The sequence below is a fragment of the Malus sylvestris genome, chromosome 15, assembly GCF_916048215.2.
Source record: "Malus sylvestris chromosome 15, drMalSylv7.2, whole genome shotgun sequence".
Taxonomy (NCBI): Eukaryota; Viridiplantae; Streptophyta; class Magnoliopsida; order Rosales; family Rosaceae; genus Malus; species Malus sylvestris.
This window is the reverse complement of record NC_062274.1, coordinates 31,760,535-31,781,530: the sequence shown is the minus strand read 5'-3', so window position 1 is coordinate 31,781,530 and position 20,996 is coordinate 31,760,535.

Sequence of the window (20,996 nt, the reverse complement as noted above, 5' to 3'; positions counted from 1 at the left end):
ATGAACTTCGTAGTATAGCACTGGGTCCCACTGGGCGTGCCAAAATGTTGACCCTAGAAACTACAAAGCCTACGTGGCGCGCAGGCCGAGTAATTAATAAGCTAACTACGTCCTTCGGTGATTGCGGGGCGTGCCAACTCGTCGGCCGAGGCTCGGCCGAGGAGTAAATTTGATAATGCTGTGTCGAGTCGCGCTACTGACTTCTGCGTCTTGCGATTGTGGCCGAGAAAGGAACACGTCTCGGCCTCTTGGGTTCTCGAGCCTGAAGACAAGGCTGCTATTTCTTACAAAGTTCACGAACCGAATTCGGCTTGCAATGTGCCGAATGTAATAAATGTGACACCTCACCTCGCCGAGAAGGCTAATGAGATGACCTCGACCAACAAGGATTCGAAAACCCTCATCGACCGAGACTTGGATAGGTAACCGACCGTTCTCGCCGCAGTGCTGTTGATGCCAACGGAAGATACTGCGAGACCGACCGACTCTACGGTGACAGAGCTATCTATGCCGACTTAAGATACCACCGGGTGCTTCCACAGTGCTGTTGATGCCAACGGAAGATGTGTCAGCGAAAAAGGAAAAGAAAAAGATCAAGTTGTGAGAGTTTGCGCAGGGCAATTTTGTATTGATTTTGTGGGGCCTGTTCCGTTGTTTGTAGCTTGGTATTTATAGGAACAAATGTTGAGTGGTGCAGCTTCACGCTAGTATTTGATTTCAACTCAAACTCACTAAATGAAAGCCTATCCTTTAGATACCATCATCTTCTGACTGCTTCATTTATTCAAAACCCAAGTCTTTCTTCCATAAAAAACCGTGCCTTCAGAGACTCCTAGTCCACTAGAGCTTAACTTCAATCACATTGATCCATGCACGGATAATGATAATCCTAGAAAGCACACTACGTAACCAAAACCACAACATAAAAAAGGTTTTATAATTATCCCATTTGCATACTGTTTATCTACTCCATTCACCATGACTTTTCAAACCCCATTTAAACCACCACCTTGGGATGCTAATTTCTGGCGCCTATACCAAAATATTTATCCACATCTATAATAATCAATTTGCAGCATACTATTCATCCAGATCAACTCGAATTATGCCACCGTGTTCCCAGTTTGGAGATCTCCCATAATAAATTATTTAAAAGATAATTATGATAAAAATCATAACATTATCCTTTAATAATAACAAAATGATCTTTTACCTTTCCATACGACGGTTGAGAAGTATGCTTACTCAATGATCTCGATTACTCAGGCCGATGATGCAAATTTGCAGAGCTCTAGCTTCAAATTAGCTTCAAAAGCTTCTTTTACAAGAGCTCTAGCTTCATTTACAGAGCTCTAGCTTCAAAAGGTTCATTTACAGAGCTCTAGCTTCAAAAGCTTCATTTACAAGAGCTCTAGCTTCAAAAGCTTCATTTACAAAAGCTCTAGCTTCAAAATCTTCATTTACAGAACTCTAGCTTCAAAAGCTTTATTTACAAAAACTCTAGCTTCAAAAGCTTCATTTACAGAGCTCCAGCTTCAAAAGCTTCATTTACAAAAGCTCCAGCTTCAAAGCTTCACTTGCAAAGCTTCAACTACAAAGCTTCAGTGTAGGGTATACAAATACCACCTCCGAATAACCGCCACTTTGGCCCATACATGGATTCAATTTGAAGTCTCCAGCCAACAAACCCTATTAACTGAAGACTTGGGGGACTACATTATGTACCATATATTGGGCCTCAACTGGGCCTCATGAAAAATACTTAGGGGACTCTAGCCCATTATTTATATATTGAGGAACGAGCCATTATTTTATAAAAGGGACTCCCTCACCATCATTAGAGAGCATCAACTCTAGTCCATTATTCATGTATTGAGGAGCGAGCCCTTATTCTATAAAAGGGACTCATTCACCATCATTAGAGAGCATCAACTCTAGCCCATTATTTATGTATTGAGAAGCGAGCCCTTATTTTATAAAAGGGACTCCCTCACCATCATTAGAGAGCATCAACTCTAGCCCATTATTCATGTATTGAAGAGTGAGCCTTTATTTTATAAAAGGGACTCCCTCACCATCATTAGAGAGCATTGCCGCCTACTGGGCAACCGCCTTGCCACGAGCATCGACTCTAACCCATTATTTCTGTATTGAGGAGCGAGCCTTTATTCTATAAAAGGGACTCCCTTACCTTCAAACGCCATAAGCCGAGCCAACCAAGGCAACATAAGCCTCAAGCCGAGCAGCCTCGCAACATGTGCTACTTCTAGTTGAGCATCATTTCAGATTGAGCACCGCCTCATATCGAGTATTCAGGTCAAGACGACATCTAGTTACTTCGGCCCATACATGGACTGAATTTCAAGTCTCCAGCCAAAAGACTCTCTTGACTGAAGACTTGGGGGGCTACTGTTTGTACCATACTTAGGGTCTCCGTATTTAGATCTCGTATAAATACTCGGGGGACTCAAATGTAATTATGTAATAAAGGTAGGGGCAAATATGTAATAAGTGAGGAGCCCTTATTCTATAAAAGGACCCCTCACCCTCACAATTAGAGGAGGCCAATTCCTAGGCCATCAGAGGCTTCACTCTCTCCCTTAGAGGCTCTGAACCTCTCTCTCTCACATACAAAGCCACAAGGCTCATAAACAGAGAAATACAATAATCAGTGTGGACGTAGCCCAAACCTTAGGGTGAACCACGATACATCTTGTGTTATTTACATTTCTTGCAGATTCACGGTCGAATTTACGTTGTTCCAAGACCTCCAGTTTTGTGCATCAACACAACATATACAGGTTTATTTTAGGGTTAAGTACCGATAACCACTTAATTTGTAAGTGATTTTAAATTGATCCCGATCAAAAGTTGAATAGTTATCCGTATGTAACTTTTAATTTTATTATGTAATATTATACATTTGATTCAATAACATTTAATTTTCAATTTGCTGGAAAATGTTATGGAAATAGAGCCTAGAAGCGCTACTACCTCACTCCCAACGCCTTGAACTTCAAGAGTGAAGGTAAAGCACTTGACACTATGGATGTAGATATGTGTTATTGCTGTGTTTTGAAGGACCATTGGTTACATATATGCCAAGCTCCCACCAAGGTTGTAGCTCAGTATCATTCTTGTTATCAAAAGTTTGAACCAAACTTTTCTTAAGTGGTGAAATCCAAAACTACGAAGGTGAAGGTCTCTAACTTTCAGGAGGTATCTGCTACGATGGAAGAATAGAATCTTAGGCATGGGCCTAAAGTTGGCCGAATTCCCCATACTTAGACGAACCCCCCTTAGTTTTTTGGTTTAAATTTTGAACAATTTCCTTTATGTTTTGGATAATTTGTTAGTGTTTATTTTAACTTTTGGATATAAAGTTTTATGGATTATTTTCTCGAATGATTAATTGAATGCACAAAATTTTCAATTTCATATGACTAGTGAGGAAGTTAGTATTCTGGCAAAGTGCAACCATGCACACAATCCTACTTAACTTCATCTATTTTACTAACTTCATACCTAAAATATGACTTATGACAACCTTTTCAGGCTCTTCTAACCTGATTTAGGGGTACAGTACTGCTCGAATAATGTTCAATTGTACTATCTTGACCATTAAAGAGCCTCATTATTCTCCACGTTTCGGAATAACATTGTTGAGCTTTAAAGACATTCGAGCTAACGAATATCATGTTGAAACCTCTGAGAAAATGGAGTCAAGTTTCTTTGTATTACTTCATATGAATATGCCCGTAAATGTATTATAGAGAAGATAGAACATCTCTCGAATGGATTGTACACTACAACCATTAGTTCTATAGAGGGCCATTATGTGACTGGCCCTATCTCGGGGCTTGCAATATTAACTTCGCTTAGGCATGATTAATTGGAACATCCTGGAAATGGTGTGACGTGTCGTATCCTCAAAGTTACACATGGGCTTCCCTTCTTAGGCTACATCCCCCAAGATTTCTTATGTCAAACCTTACCATTTGGTAAGTTCATTATGTGACCATTCCAAAGCAAGATCCTAACAGATTCTCCAACCTTTCTTCAAATGGATACCATTTAGGATTTAGGGGGTCTAGTGCATGTTGGTTGGGGTTGAAATTGAACATTCTGTACCACATGTTCATACCTGAAACGGCCTATCAGAAGCGTTCATTAAGAGCCTTCAATTGATCGCTGGACTTCGATCATACGTATGAAACTCCTGATTATGCCTAGGGCTATGCAATACTTCACGCAATGATGTTGGTCCACCAGAGGCCCATCATATCCCAACTTTATTCTACGATCGATTGGTAACTGGATACAAGCCCAACATTTCACATCTGTGTATTTTTGGTTATGTAGTCTATGTGCCGAATGTGCAACCCTTACGTATGAAAATGGGTGCTCAAAGAAGGATGGGAATCCATGTTGAATATGATTATCCTTTAATCATTTGTTATTAAGAACCTTGAGTTTCGCAGATTGTCTCTTTTATAAGACAGTCTTCTCATTATTAGGGGGAAATAAAAAGGTCAGAGTTCCAGAAGAACGACGCAAATTATCGTGACAGATTCCCATTACGTCTCATTTGGATCTAAAACTGAGTGTGAAAAATCTTAAAGCTCCAGAGTGTTGCTCAAAGCATGCTGGATGCCTTTACCAATCTAGTGAAAGTGACGAGATCACATATACGAGCTGCAAACATGCCTATAAAGATCGACATACTGTATGAACATTGAACCTGCATCTTAGAAGGATAGGATGCCACAAATAGCAGATTGCCCTACCTCGCGGATGTGCCCAACATCGTAGGCTAGCCAATCATCTGCTTCCACCCAAAAGTGTGGTAAACCAATTGGTTCAAAGGATTCACAACCTCGAAAAAGGAAATCCACAACACATACTAGTGAAACCAATGTGAATTCGACCATCGCTTACTCATCATTTCTGATGTATAAAGATATTCTAGATTATAGAAACGTCTTGGAAGAAACGAATCCACATCTCGAAAAGCGAGAGATGTTGGTCTGTTTTACTAGCTTGGATGATATTTGGGTAAGGAATGAAATGGTAATCGATGATGCATTCCCATATGCAGTAGCTATTGAAATCATGCAAATCGGTAACATTGAAGCCCGTTTTGTTGATGAATGTCAACATCGAATAGATTGGTTAAACTGGAAACAAGAAATCCAGGTCGAACTTAATTCACCTGTAAAATGCAAGGTGTTGGGCTTGTAGTCCCTACACCACCACATGTGAAGGCGTTGGTTACAAGTGGGTTTTGATGCGAAAATTAACTTAACACACAAATTTAACCCTCTTTTGACAATTGTAGTACAAGTATAAGTAGGGAGCGTTTTGGACCGGGGATTAGGAGGGTTTGCTAATAACCTCTAAACTGACTCAAAAACATAAAACTAAACTTAAAAACACTTAACAAGACTCACAAGACTCAAAGCAAACTTAAAATACTTAAAACAACTTAAAACAACCAAATAAACTTAAACTAGACACTAGGAATGACTTTGGACGAAAATTGACTTTTACTTGAATCAAAACACTTAAAAACACAAACTAAAACAGATTCGAAACACTTTGAAACAAGAAACTTAAAGGGGGGTTTTGATTTGAATGAAGTTGTAACAAACAAACAAGTATGAAAAACTAGACAAATTGTAAAACGAATGTGAGAAATAAGATGATGGATGGGATAGCTAGAGGCTTTTTCTCCACACATGACATGTATGCAAATAACTTGATTTCCAGTTACTACTTTATTGAATTATAAACAACAATGCTCCAAATTAACCGTGACATCGCTAGTTAACTCTCAGATTTTCCTTGTTTTATTGGATTGGATGACATCATTCGACAACCCAAAACATTCTTCAAAAGTTCCCTACATGACATCATAATAGAGATACAATCAAAGATCATTACGTTTAATGAAAATCATACGCATTGACAAAGCACTTGCAACTATGACATCATGTCGCTTATGCTAGGAATTTAACTTAATGAGATCGTTTATAAGCGACCTTCACTACATGTGAATATAAGTTTGTAACGATTATGTGAAACTTCCTTATATTTTAGCAACGGATTTATGCATGCCAATTAAGTGTCGACCCTTAATTAACAAATACAAATAAGTTATCAATCAAATAGTTAAGCCAATTGCATTCATGATTCAAGAGTTCATAACTGAAATTTATCAAATTATATTGCACACATAATCATGGCTTTGAAATCATCCCTAGTCATGAGGGGTTTAGCCACTCATATTTACAACAAAATGAAAGGAAATGAATTTAAACATTAGAAACAAAAGAACGAAAACACCTAAACGCTCCAATGATCCAAGTTGGACAGCAAGCACGTCCAAGCACTTTCCTTCCCTTCCTTTGCTATGGCACAAGGTGTTGGTGAATGTTTGAAGGTTTGTTTATATGGAGGAATGGATGTAAAGATGAATGGATGTGTTTGGATGAAGGTTGTATTGAAATGGGGATGAATGATCAAGCAAAAACTAAACTATATGGCTGCCACACACACTTCCTTTTATAGAGGAAGTGCACGGCAATGGAGGGAATTTGGTGGTGTTTGCAATGATTCAAGGGTAAAAATGAAGTAATGATGTAAAGCATGAGGGGTAAAATGAAGTGGTGTTGCAGCAATGAGTGCATTGAGTGGTGTTTGAAATGATTCAAAGGTGAAAGTGAAGTGATGATGCAAAGCATGGGGGGTAAAATGGAGTGGTGTTGCAACTAGGGAACATGAATGATTGTGCACATGGTAGAGAAAGGAAATGGAGGTGGAATGGTGCAGAAATGAGTCAAAGGTGCAACAAGACTCATGATGCACGGCATGGGATTCCAAATGTGGTGGATGATGCATTAATGAGTGCATGTAGTGGAGGTAAAAGTTGTATGAAATCTGATGGGTGAAGGGGACAAGAAATGTGCAGCAATTGAGTGCAATGATTCAATGTTTTGATGCATGAAATCAGAAATAATGAAGGAGACAAGGGTGGTGCACGGCATGGGTGGATAATGAGTGTAATGGTGCATGAAATGAGTGCAAGAAATCTGGTGCATGAAGGGGACAAGGGTGATTATGCATGGCATGGGTGGAAAGGTGAGTAAGTGGTGAATCAATGAGTGCAATGAGGTGAAAGGATATTGTGCACATGGTAGATAAAGGAAAGGAAGTGGAATGATGCAACAAATGAGTCAATGGAGGGAACATGGATGATGATGCACGGCATAGGAATCTAAAGGGAGTGCAATTGTGGTGCACGACAATGATGGAAAGGTGAATGGTGGAGTGACACCCTTTTGTGGCTGAGCTCTTTGTCCTTTTTACACTAATTCTTCTTTCTCTTTAACAAATTCCTAGCCTCTTTAGTCTTCAATTTCGTCCATCCACCTTGCTCCATGCATGTGCTATCCATTCCAAGCCCAAAACTGCTCCAAAATGCACCAAAATGCATCTTATTGCTTTATAAGGCCTATGGACCTACAAACACACGAAAATAGCTTAAAATACATAATTAACTAAGAAATAACAACATAAATGCATGAGAACAAGCTAACTCAGTCGCATAAATATGCTCCTATCAGGTTTTTCGTAAGAAAGCATAATGAGAAGAACAAAATTGTGTGATAAAAGACTCACATTATTGCTCAAGGTTTTCTTAGTGCCCTGGAATTGACTATGACAAAACTTATCCGCCTGTCATGGATATGATAATGTTTCGCTACCTTATTAGTTTGGTATTTTCAAAAAAACTTTATATATAGCTCATGGACGTGGTAACTGCACATCTAGATACGAAAATCTACATGAAAGTTCTAGAAGGACTTCCATTGACTAGATCGAATAGTTCTAAACCACAGAAGAGCCTATCGATTAGATTGAGTCATTCACTCTATAGATTGAAGTAATCTGGGCGCATGTGATATAACTGTTTAAGTGAGCATTTGACAGTTAGGGATATATGAACAACGAACTATCCCTTTGCGTGTTCATTGAGGAGTGACATTCCGGATTTACGACTGTTGCAATTTATTTCGATGACATGAATCTTATTGAGACTCTAAAAAAAGCTCAAGAAAATCATCGTGCACCTGAAGTCGAAATTTAAGATGAAGAATCTAGGGAAAAATTGATACTAACTCAGCCTGGAAATCTAGGATTGTTCGAATCGTATACTTGTCCATCAATCGAACTACACCCATAAGGTATTGCGTCATTTTAATAAAGATAAAGAGAACCTTTCGAGTACTTCTATGGTCTTCTAAATGCTAAATGCAAAATGAGATACTTTCCATCCTAAGGACGATGAAGAAGAGGTCTTGGAACTCGAAGTTTCTTAGTGTAGTTGGCGTATTATTGTACTTAACTCAGTGCACTAGACCGAACATCTTTTTCGTTGTGATCTTTTAGCGGGATACAATAATGAACCTACATGTAGACACTGGATAGCTATTAAAGATAGTTTTTGCTACCTCGAAGGTACGATGAATTTCGGTTTGTTATATCCCTACGAATCCTCAAGTGGAGTCGCCATCCCCTCGGTTTTCCAGTTGATTCTCACTTTGTTGGTTATCCTGATGCAGGGTATTTGTTTGACCTGTACAATGTACATTCTCAAATGGGTTACGTCTTTACCGTTGGAGACACTGCCATATCTTGGAGGTCAAGCAAACAAACCTTAGTTGCGACTTTTTCCAATCATGCTAAGATACTTTCCCTACATGAAGTCACTCGGGAGTACTTTTGGTTGAGAATAGTTATGGAACATATTTGAAGCACTTGCATACTTCCTTTTGTCATTGATGTCCCTACAATGGTTTATGAAGATAACATAGCATGTATTAAGCATCTCAAGAAAGGATACATCAAAAGAGACAACATTAAGCATAATGCAGCTTTTTTTTTCCTCATAAGCAAGAAAAACATCAGAACAATGATGTCAAGCAAATCTATTCCCAAGACAACCTGGCTGACCTTCTCACCAAGTCACTACTGAGCTTTAATGTACTTTTTTTCCCTACGATTAGGAGTATTTTTCCCTTTGGGTTTTCACTACCTAACTAGATTTACCCTTGTGTATGATCAATAGGCGTTTAATTTGGCTTTGCATCCAACTCATCGTTTTTCCTTAGACTATGGGTTTTTGTCCAATATTGGGTGTTACCATAGCTGGGTTGTGTGAGACTTATTTCCATATACAAGTTCCTTTATTCGAGACTATAGCGTGTTCCCAAATCAGTCCTGTCGAGTTAACTTCCTCAACTTTGCCGAACCTGGTGTTGCATCTACTTGAGTAGTTACACAGTCAAGGGGAGCGTGTTATGAATATTATGAATATTATTTAATATTTGATTGTGTAAATCCTAAAAGGATTTGGATTCTAGATTATCTATGATCTCCTCTAGGTTTACTATACATAAAGGCATTGGTATTGGGAGAATCACACAATCCCTAAGCATTCAATAATTTTCCCACTCTCTCTCTTTCTCCCTCTTAGATAAAATAAGCCACAACAAGAATAATATTTGTTTCCATTTATTCTCAATGTGTATTCACCATACAAACATCATAATTAGAATCATTCATTTACATTAACATCATCTAAAGATCATTTCTACTAAAAATCATTTAATTTTGACGATCATTTAGTCATCCATATGCATTAAACAAATAGACAGTTCATCATAATGATGCTACTTGTTAGCAAAATCGTGGATTGTTTGACATACATGGATGAATAAATGATATTCAAATTGAATGTTTTTTTTGTTTTGTTTTGTTTTGTTTTGTTTTTTTTTTTTTTTTTTTTTTTTGCAAAGATGATCTTTAAATGATGGTAAAGAAATGAAAGGTTCTAGTCATGATGTTTGTATGGTGATTATACATTAATAATACGTGGAGTACCAATTTTGACACTACCATTTTAGCTTATATAAGTATCAAAATATTTAATTCGAATGTTAGAAACTAAACTGAAGTACCGAAATCCCCACCCCTTGAAAATGAGGCTTCTAATGAAATTTTATGTGATTGGGAAAAATCAATAACAAGACTATAACTAGAACCAAATGATAAACAGTATAGGGGAGGGGAGGAGGGGTATTCTGCTTTCGCAATTTTCTTTCTTGTTTGCTATATATCTATACAAATATTGGCTGTGTTTGGCACCATCATGCTCCTAAAATACCACTTGTGTTTTAGGGTACATGACAAATGGACAAAGAAATGGGTCCGAGACAAAAGAAAGTGTCATCTCTGTCTGGGTCCATGCAAACCATGCCACGATCACTTGTTTTAGAGTCTGTGGACGCACACCAAAGAATTTTTCGAAAGAAGGAAAAAATAAAATCTACCGTGATGGAGAAGGTTTGAATAGTGGTGTTAGGGCTGTTATTCGAGATGAAGATGGAGGGAGCAATAAGGTTTTATACATTGATGAAGAAGAAACCACTTAGTTATCTCTTTTCTTTGAAAGTAATTTAAATAATAATAATTGATAAAATGGTCAGACACTTTTTTTCTTCATTCTTAAAATTTGTTTACAAAGACCTCTCTTGCTCATACAAGCTCTTTGTGTTCTGTTTTATGCAACACTGAAATACTCAATTTCTTTTTTTTGTTTTCAGAAAAAAAGAAAAGAAGAAAAGCCTTCAAATATAGATAGCAACAAGGCACGAGGGTGTAACGATATTTTGTAAGTTGAACATTTTAAGTTCGAATTTCATAAATAACGAATTCGATATTAAATTATTATTATTATTTTTTTATGAATAACATATGGTTCAAATCCTTCATATTTAGTGTAGATGTATAATTGTATCAAAATAATAAAATATAAACATTTAAACAGAGGTTAAAAAGGAATTAGGATCATGTTCATATTGAATCTGGATGAAGCTAGTATTTTGGATATGGCCAGTCAGAAGAATTAATTAAAAGTAAAAGTAATAACATGACTTGCTACCCGAAACATATCAGTGTCCACTAAGAATATCTAGAATGACTAATGAGGGATTTAGAGGAAGCATACAATCTGTCTTATCAAAATGTATAGTGGATCCACCGACAGCTACTATTTAGCTGCAGTGACTTGTAGAGCAGATTTTAGCAAAATCTGCCTGCTTTTCATCTGTGGTCTTAACAGACAAGCGCTTGATTGGACATATGATGAGCTGTGTTGGATGATATTTAGAAAATAAATAAAAAAAGAGAAAAATGAAATTCGGAGTTTTCTTGCTGCTGCGATTATAAGCTTGTTTGAAAATAATGCTTCAAATATACTGGTTCTTACCATGCTTTAGCAGTCAAGGATACTTGAAAACAACTAATACCCTGATGCAAGTGGTGAATTAATTGCTGGCTGGAACCAAACCGAAACTATAAGATCACAAAGGTAAAGTATAAAGAAAGCAACAGAAAGTAATTAACTTGAAGTGTTTATAAAACAGAAAAAGTTATCTAGAAATTATGCTGACGATTGAAAAAAAAAAATTATGCTGATGCGACTTTTTTATTAAGGTGTTGTTATCACACATGGTTTTTTTTTATGTATTGTAAAGTCATATTATTGGCTATATATTTCTCCTTCCGTTCCGTTCGATTCCGTTAAATTTTAAGTTAGCATGGTGCTGGCATATGTGCTTAGGACTCACAAAGTCAATAATATGATGCCACATGAAAAAGGTAAATAAATTCAATGTTTAAAATTTAAGATCATAAACTATATGAAAAAAAAAGAGAAAGTATTAACGAATATATGTAAAAGTTCACCAATATTTTTTATACATATAATAATCTTAAAATTAAACCATAGTTTCATCATTCAAATTAAGGTTCGATTTGTGCCAAAGACAAATTTGAACCATATTATTAATAACCAATTGTGACGCTAATTCCATTCTCTCATCTTCCGTGTAGATAATATCATTTGTTAAAAAAAAAAAAAGGTTACAATTGTCCACGATACGTTTTCATATTTTGAAACGCTGCATTTAGCTTCATTATCAACGGAAGAAAAAACATTGCTCGCAGTATAAGCCACCATACTATCACACAACCATTGATCTCCCCTTCGGTTATGCAATGGACTTTTCACAATATCCACAGTGGAAAAGGCTCTTGCCGCTAAAGTAGTAACAACCAGTAAAATCAAAGTCAATGTAATTAGCAAATACACATTATTATACACTATGTTCCACCTTGTCTCCACCAATTTTTTTTTTCAAGACTACCAGTTTTTTTTAATTGAGAAAATTCACTATTTGAACCCATAGCAAGAATATAATGCCCAAGTTGATATATATATATATATATATATTTTAAATAATAAAACAGCAACTCCTCTTTGAGGCATTTTATAAATTAGTTGGAGGGCATGTATAAAGGACAACTCCAACAGTCAAAGAGGCAGCACCAAAGCCATCCATGGAGATTACCAAAGTTCGGGAAGTCAGCTGACCCCCTTATCCCTTGATAGATCCACCAGTGACCGCCACCCCGAGCACCCCTCGAAAATAGCAACCCCCGATGACCCCGACGCCCATATCGAATCCCAACCCACGCCCAACCTCTTGCCACCTTAACCATCCACTATTCTCCCCCGATTCCACAGAACGCAAAATGAATTTTAAGGGAACTCAAATTTCAGCTATCTTGTTTGATTTAGTCAAATGATATACTTGTTTGCTTCATATACGTTGTTAGGCATTCCCTTGTAGCATAAACAATGGTGATTTAGCGTGGTGTGTGTGTTAGACTAGAATCCTTAATTATGGAATCTTCTCCGAGAGGTTACCATTTCTTGTATAGCAAGTTGTAGGATTTATGTACAAGTAGTCACGTATCAATCTTAACTATGTCATTAAATGCCTTATTAGCAGCCGCTTTTGTTAGAATATCTGCCAATTAGTTCTCAGATTTCACGAATGGAAACTTAACAATATGAAATTCCAATTTCTCTGTAATGAAATGTTTGTTCACTTCAACAAACGGTTGATCCTATTGAACTGGATTATGAGTAATATCAACAACATCCTTATTACCATAATCTAGATTCATTGCAGATCCTGTTAAAACTAATTTTCTACCCAAAGGATTCGCAGTCTAAGTCCCAAGTTTGGTAAGCAATCTCCTTAACCACAACAATTCACATCGTCCTTTCACTAGTAGGAAAAACAACTTGCGCGACGAAAAATAATATTTCGTTGCACAAGAGGTACTTGCACGACGGAAAAACAATGTCGTTGCACAAAAAAGACAGGAAAGGAAAAAAAATGAAAAATTAATTTTGCGCGACGAAAATTTTCATCACGCAAGAGTACTTCACGTGATGAACAACAGTTGTCGCTGCGCAAAGTCATCAAGAAAACGTGGGGTAATTTTTTTTGGTGCAAAAACCTTGCGCGACGAAAAGAGGACCTTTGCGCGACAAAGGTTTCGTTGCACAAGTTGGTGTCAGTTTTCACTCAGACCATTCACTACAGGTGAATCAGAGGAATCAATACTACACTTATTACAAATGTTTGCGCAACAAAACCTTCGTCGCGCAAAGACCCTAACCTTTCTATAAATATGCGCTTCTGTTGTCCTTATTCTTCACAATTATGTTCTCCATATTTTTCATAATTCTGTTTGTGCTGGGATGGAGGATAAAAACAAGGATCAGAGCATGCCCGCTGCCGACCCGAATGATTTGAGGCAACATTTTGAGTTCACGCATGAGGAATAATTGTCCTACTGCTGAGGCGTTCTTGGAAATATGTGCCCGAGAATGCGAAGAAGGTGGTGATGGATGAATTATTAGTAAGTATAATCAGTGGCGAATCCAGGATTTCAACATTGGGTGGTTCTAATTGTAAAAGTTTCAAAAAAACTTAAACGAAAATAACATTGAAAAATTTTACAATATAAATTACTATGTGATGTTAGCGAGAAACATTCTAAGATCAGATTGTTTGATCTAATCAAAATAAAAAATCCTATGAACTGACAAAGACATAATATATATTAGAAATTATTATTTGCACTCTAAAAATATCACTTTGTATTTCAAACTTTCTAAAATGAGAAAGAAATCTACACTTACAAGGAGTGCAAAATATGATTTTTAAAGTATAGATAAAAGTTCTCTATAAATTAACCAACAATGATCAAATTGTTATAAAAAAAAAGCATAAACTACATCACAATAATCATATGAATATTTTCATCTAATACACATAAGACCAAAATCATAAAATTTATTTGAAATTCAATATTGTAATGAGGTGATGATGGAAAGACAGAGGTGGAATACTTGTGGTGGGGTTTCGGGGTAAGGTTTGTATTGGCTGGGTGGATTTGGGGCTTTGTGCTAATTAAAAGAGGGAATTGCATGGGAAGTAGTTGGGCTTCGGGTTTGTAGATCAAAAAGAGTTTTAATTTTTTGGGTAAATTACATAAAATTACCTCAACTATTGGGTTATTAACAGTTTCATACCTCGTCTTTAAAAAATTTCAATGTCATACCTTATCTTCAAATTTGTTGCAATGTTATACCTTCCGTCAGTTGTCTGTCAATTCATCTGTCAAATGCTAATGTAGCTTGAGGCAGGACCTATTTTTTTATTAAAAAATTAATAAAATAATAATTTACCAAAAAAAAAAAACCCCAAACACCATCTTTCCAGACCCCCTTCCCTGCAACCCAAATCCAAAACCCAGATCCCTTCCCCTTCCCTGCAACTTCCGACCCCTTCCCCACCCACGCCAACATCTCCCCCCCCAGACCCACCTCCTCCTTCTCTGCTTCCCACCCATCATTTGTCTTCCCACATTTTCACAGAAACTAAACGGCGTCGCATTGGAAATGAAAAATTCAGCAAATGCTAAGAGAGAAAGAGAGACCTGGACTCGAACTGGTTGGTGCAAGTTCTAGAAGACGTAGGTCTCGATCACTTCCAAGCCTCCGTCTTTTGATTTCTGAATAAGGTTTGGCCATATCTGCAACCAAACACACATAGAGCAAAATTCAGACAGAAAAAAAGAAAAAAAATGGAAATCGATAGGAAGATAAGTACCTCAGGAGTGCTCGAGGATAGTGAATGGAGCCAAACACCAAAACCCTATGCTTCCCGTCAATCACCAACGCTTTGTGGTCATACGTCACCTTCGTGCAATACGACACCGTCGCCAGAACATTGAGCACCAAAACCACCACTAAAATCCTCATCTTCTTCAATTTTGAGTTCGTTTCTGTATAGAATCCTTTTATATATATAAAATTTTGTTTTCGGAGTACGATTTCTTAAGGTAATCTCGAGGCTTACAATTGTCGAAAACAACAAGAACTTCGTCGTGGGAAGTCAGGGATCCTCGATTTGATGGCTTGGGGTTTGAAAATCACCAAGCAGAGACTTGGGTTTTGTTCCATGAGAAACATTGGGTCATGGTGGTGGTCTGACGTTGATGGGGGACGGCGGTGGAACCGCCGTATGAGTCGTCTGGGTACGTTGGGTCGTTGGAGGAGACGATGAAAAGTAAGGTGGGTGGCAGAGAAGAAGGAGGTGGGTTTGGGGGGGAGGTGTTGGCGTGGGTGGGGAAGGGGTCGGGGGTTGTAGGGTAGAGGAATGGGAAGGGATCTGGGTTGCAGGGAAGGGGGTTAGGGAAGATGGTGTTTGGGGTTTTTTGTTTTTTGGGGTAAATTATTATTTTAATAAAAAATGGGTCCTGCCTCAAGCCACATCAGCATTTAACAGAGGAATTGACAAACAACTGACGGAAGGTATAACATTGCAACAAATTTAAAGATAAGGTATGACATTGAAACTTTTTAAAGACGAGGTATGAAACTGTTAATGACCCAATAATTAAGATAGTTTTATGTAATTTACCCTAATTTTTTGAACGGCCTGGCTCAAAACGGCACCGTCTAGGCCAGGTCATTAAAAACAATATTAAACTTTCTTCTTCTTCGCTAAATTTTGCTGGGTGTTGCGTTGCAAATTCATGAAGTTCCAAAACCAGCACGGAACCAGGCAGTCAGGTGGTCCTCAACAATCTTCACATATGCTTCTCCGATCTTCTGGAGGGTCCTAGGACCACCCAGGTCCTGTAATGGATCCACCCCTGAGTATAATGTTGATGAATCAATAATTAATTTTGTAAACTTTTTTGTCATATGTTGGAATTAATTATTTGCATATATGTGTAACAGTGTAAGTATACTCTTGATGATGATACAAACAAACAGTTGATGAAGTTGATGGAGGACCATCGGTAGCGTTGGAGAGAGGTTACAATCGGTAGCGTTATGAAGTCGAGCAGAATGGAAGACCATCGAAATAATAGTTTTAAATTTATATTTTTGAGGACAATATTTAAATTGAAGGCTTATTTATTTATTTATTTTTATTTTTTATAAGTTATGTATTTGGACTTAATTAGGCTTTAATTCATGTTTGCTTTTTAAAATAAATGAATGGATTACGGTATTAATTATTTTGAGAATAAATATTAAGGCAGTAATTGTTTTTAGAATAAATATTTACTGAATATTTGTTTGTAATTATAAATTTTACATAAACATAAATATCTATATTTACGTAAACTTTATAATTATAATCATTCTATTTGTCGCTACAAATATTGCATGACGCTATTTTTGCCACGCAAGGCAACTTTGCGCGAAGAACAACAGCTGTCATCGCGCAAAGTACGGTTAGATTACACTCAAGCGTTCCCATTTATTGCGCAGCTAAGACACGTTTTGCGTGACGAACATAGGTATTTACGCTACCAATGGCTTCGTTGTGCAAAGGGATCCTATTGCTATATAAACACAGTTTCAGAACCCTAGTTTTCAAAAAAAAAAATTGTTTCAAAAGAATGGCCGATTCTGGAGAAGGTTTTGGCAAAAAGAAACTTGTAGTGCAATCAGAGAGGTATCGACGGAAGCAAGTGCCGTACTTTGAAGACAAGAGTATGGCTGATGCGTATGCCGAATTTAGGTATGACATTGGGAGTTTGGTGCGGAGGGAATGTTCTGCAGAGTTTGAGTCTTGGAAAAATGTCCCTGAGGAGTTCAAGAAGTCCATGCTAGGGGAGTTATCGGTAAGTTTGTAGTAAATAATGAATAATTATTTTGTTAAAACATAATATTTTTTTAATTACTAATTTATTGTTATTGGCATTAATGTAGATTCATTGGGATGTTGATGAAACCGATGAGAAGCAGCGGAAGTATGTGGATGGGCTTTTCAAGCAGAATTTCTAGCAGTAGAAGTTTGATGTGTTGCAGGCAGAGGAGGATTGAAGTTGAATTGTAATTTTTTTTAAATAAGATTTTGTGAACTTTATATTTATTTTAATTAATAAATTTATGTTATGTGGATGAGTATTAATATTTACATTAATTATAATTTGTATTTGGGATAATAAATTAGTGTTGCTAATTAATTTAATGTTGAATTAGGTTTGAGTTTTTTATTTATATTAAAATAAAAATTTACATTACATAAAAATAAAACGGAAAAACATAAAAAAAACAAATATGCATTTTGTGTGATGAATTTCGTCGCGCAATTTGTTTAAAATAATAAATTATAAAGTAAATGAAAAACATTGTAACCTTGCATGATGATACATTGTTTGTCGCTCAAACGGTATTTGCACGACGAACACGTTTTTAGTCGCGCAAAGGGTATTTGCGTGATGAAGACAGTGTTTGTCGCGCAAAATCATTTGTCCAAAACTTAACTTTATAATCTTGATCCAGCAATGTAGAGGCAAACTGCAGATTTAGCCTTTACACTCATCCCCTTCATCTTTCTTCAATCCAACATCCGTCATTTTCATGTTCTCTCAATTTCATCATCTAATACTCCCTCCATCTTCTTCTCTAGGTTAATCGAGCTGTCTTGGTGAGTCTGGTAAGCGTTGTTTTTTTTTTTTGTCAGGGTAAAAGTATTAATGTAAATTCATACTAACGCCATGAATTTTGTTGTTTATAGGGATATTGTGTGTGATTATCGATTGGTGGAGAATGATTGAGAAGGTATTTTCTTCATTTTATTTATTTTTTAAATAAAATTAATAAAATTATGTTGAACTTATGTTGTTATGTTTATAGTGTTGCGAAATTATATTTATATTATGTTGTTAAATTTGTATGTGACGTACAAATATATGTTGTGATGTACGGAGTTAATTGTAATTAACTTCGTACTTGTTTTTTGTTTTTTGTTTTAGTAAAACTTAGTTTCCCGTTCGAGGATTAGTTGGATTTCACGCATGGATGTGAAAGCATGATTGCGGTCCAATTGATTCTTGAATTGTCCCATTATTTGGACAGTTTGGGAATGCATAGTTATGGGGAACAATTAGACAATGCTTCGTCTTCAAACACCACAAGAGTGGACAATGTTGAACATATTTGTGGATCCTAATGAATAAACACCAATCAGGAAGGGGAAGATGACGTGCCTACACCAATGGACAATGCATCATTTGAACAATGTGAAAAAACTATTAAAAAATACTAACCAAAAGTTATACCCGAGGTGCGAGAGCTTTTCGGTTCTCACAGCCATTGTGGAACTAATGCACGGAAAAATAAAGTATCTTATGTCAAACCAGTGTTTCGATTATTTTTTGGGGATTTTCAAGAGAATGCTTCCAAAGGACAATTGTGTGCCGAAACACCATAGACATGCGCAAAACGTGTTGAATGGTCTTGGATTGGATTATGAAAAAATTCATGCTTGCAAAAACAATTGTGTTTTATTCTACAAAAAGAATAAAGCATTGGATAAATGCCCTGTATGCAATGAGTCGAGGTTCAAAATGACATATTCGAATAGAACGACTAAGATCCCACAAAAAGTCATGCGTTATCTGCCCCAAAAACCTAGGTTGCAGTGATTGTATACATCGACGCATACTGCCACCGACATGACATGGCATAAGGAAAAACGGGTAGACGACGATGTGATGAGGCATCCTGCAGATAGGGAGGCATGGAAAGAGTTCGATTGAACGTTCCCCGAGTTTGCTGCTGATCCTTGGAATGTTAGATTGGGACTTTCCATTGATAGATTCAATTCATTTGTGGTTCTAAACCAATTTTCGTATTCCCATATAATTTGCCACCTTGAAAATGCATGAAAAAAGAATACATGATCATGACTCTTTTGATAACTGAGGATCCTGGTAGGTCAATTGATGTTTACTTAAGGCCGTTGGTTGATGAGTTAAAGGATTTATGGACAAACGGTGTGCGCATATACAATAACTGCACTGGGAAGATGTTCACTTTACGGGTAACAGTTATGTGGACTGTGAACGATTTTCTCGCATATGCAATGGTTTCTGGGTGGAGCACTAAGGGTTATATGACATGCTTTGTATACAAGGATGATGTAACATCTGGTTGGCACACCAAAAAGGTTTGTTACATTGGTCGTTGAAAATGGTTGCCATAGGACCACGAGTGGCGGGAAAATGATAAAGAGTTCGACGGAAACATAGAGCATCGCCTTAGACCTAGAGAATGGTCCAGTGATGAAATTTTGGAACAGCTTAACCGTGACGTTATGCATGTTGAGAAAAATGTATTTGACACATTGGTGGGCACCATTCTAGATATCGAGGGCAAAACAAAGGACACGATCAAAGCTCATCTTGATTTCTAAAGAATGGCCATACATATGGGTTTGTGGATGAATAGGGACAATGATAACACTAGAAGGGATCTTGCGTTTTTTTCCATGAAACTGAATGACAAAAAAGAGTTTTTAAAGTTTGTATCGTATGTAAAGTTTCACGATGGGCATGCTTCTAATATCTCGTGTTGCGTGAATGCTGACAGGGGTAAATTTGCTGGACTAAATAGCCATGATTGCCATGTGTTTATGCAACGCCTACTTAATGTGAGTATTTGACGCCTATTGTCGGAAGATGTTGTGAAGCCAATCATGTTATTGTCCAGATTTTTTCCCCAACTGACGGCAAGAACGTTGTGAAAGACGAATGTTAATTAGTTATGCCATGACATTGTCCAAGTCCTATGCAAGTTTGAGATGATATTCCTTCCAGCTTTCTTCACAAGTACGATCCACGTGATTGTTCACTTGCCCAAAGAGGCATTGCTTGTTGGTCATGTCAACTATCGCTGGATGTATCCAATAGAAATGTATATATTCCTCATCATTTGTTTATGCATTATTAACCCACGCTTACTAATTTTGTATCGTATCGTTTTATTTTGGCAGGCTTCTTGGGGAGCTGAGTTGCTTACACAACAAGGCGAAGCCCTAAGGATAAATTATAGAGGCTTGGGTTCAATATGAGTTGCTTACTTTTGGTGGAATGTATTTAAAAGATGTGGAGATGAATTTCAATCATCCTCAGCGCAATAATGATGAGGGTGTGAGAAAGGAGAAACTTTCTGTTTTTGCCCAATGCGCACGACCCTTTGGAGATCTTGTACTAGGCGAGTCGTTTTCTAAAAATGACATGGAGGTAACGCATTGGTTCGTACTGAGCAATTGTGATGAGATAATGACATACCTAGATGAGCATGAAGAGATGATGAAGCAAGAACATCCATCACATTTGTATGCCCAGAAACACCAAGAATTGTTTCCATAGTGGTTTCTCGAAAATGTAAGTTATAAGTGTTTTGTTTTTGTGATATATATTGTAGTATTTAATTTTCTCATACTAATAGGTGTATGTTTTTGCATAATATTAGGTGAATAAATTGAAAGCATTGAATTCCCCCACTTACAGTAAAGAGTTATATAACTTGCATTCGGCTTGATTCGCGTTGAATTGTTCTCGGGTTCCACGACAGTTTTTGGGGATTGCACGAGAAGACAAGTTGTGTACGCAAAACAGTGGTGTCCATGTCCTATGTGGAGGTGAAAGTACAGACATTGATTTATATGGCAAACTAACAACTGTCGTGCAATTGTTTT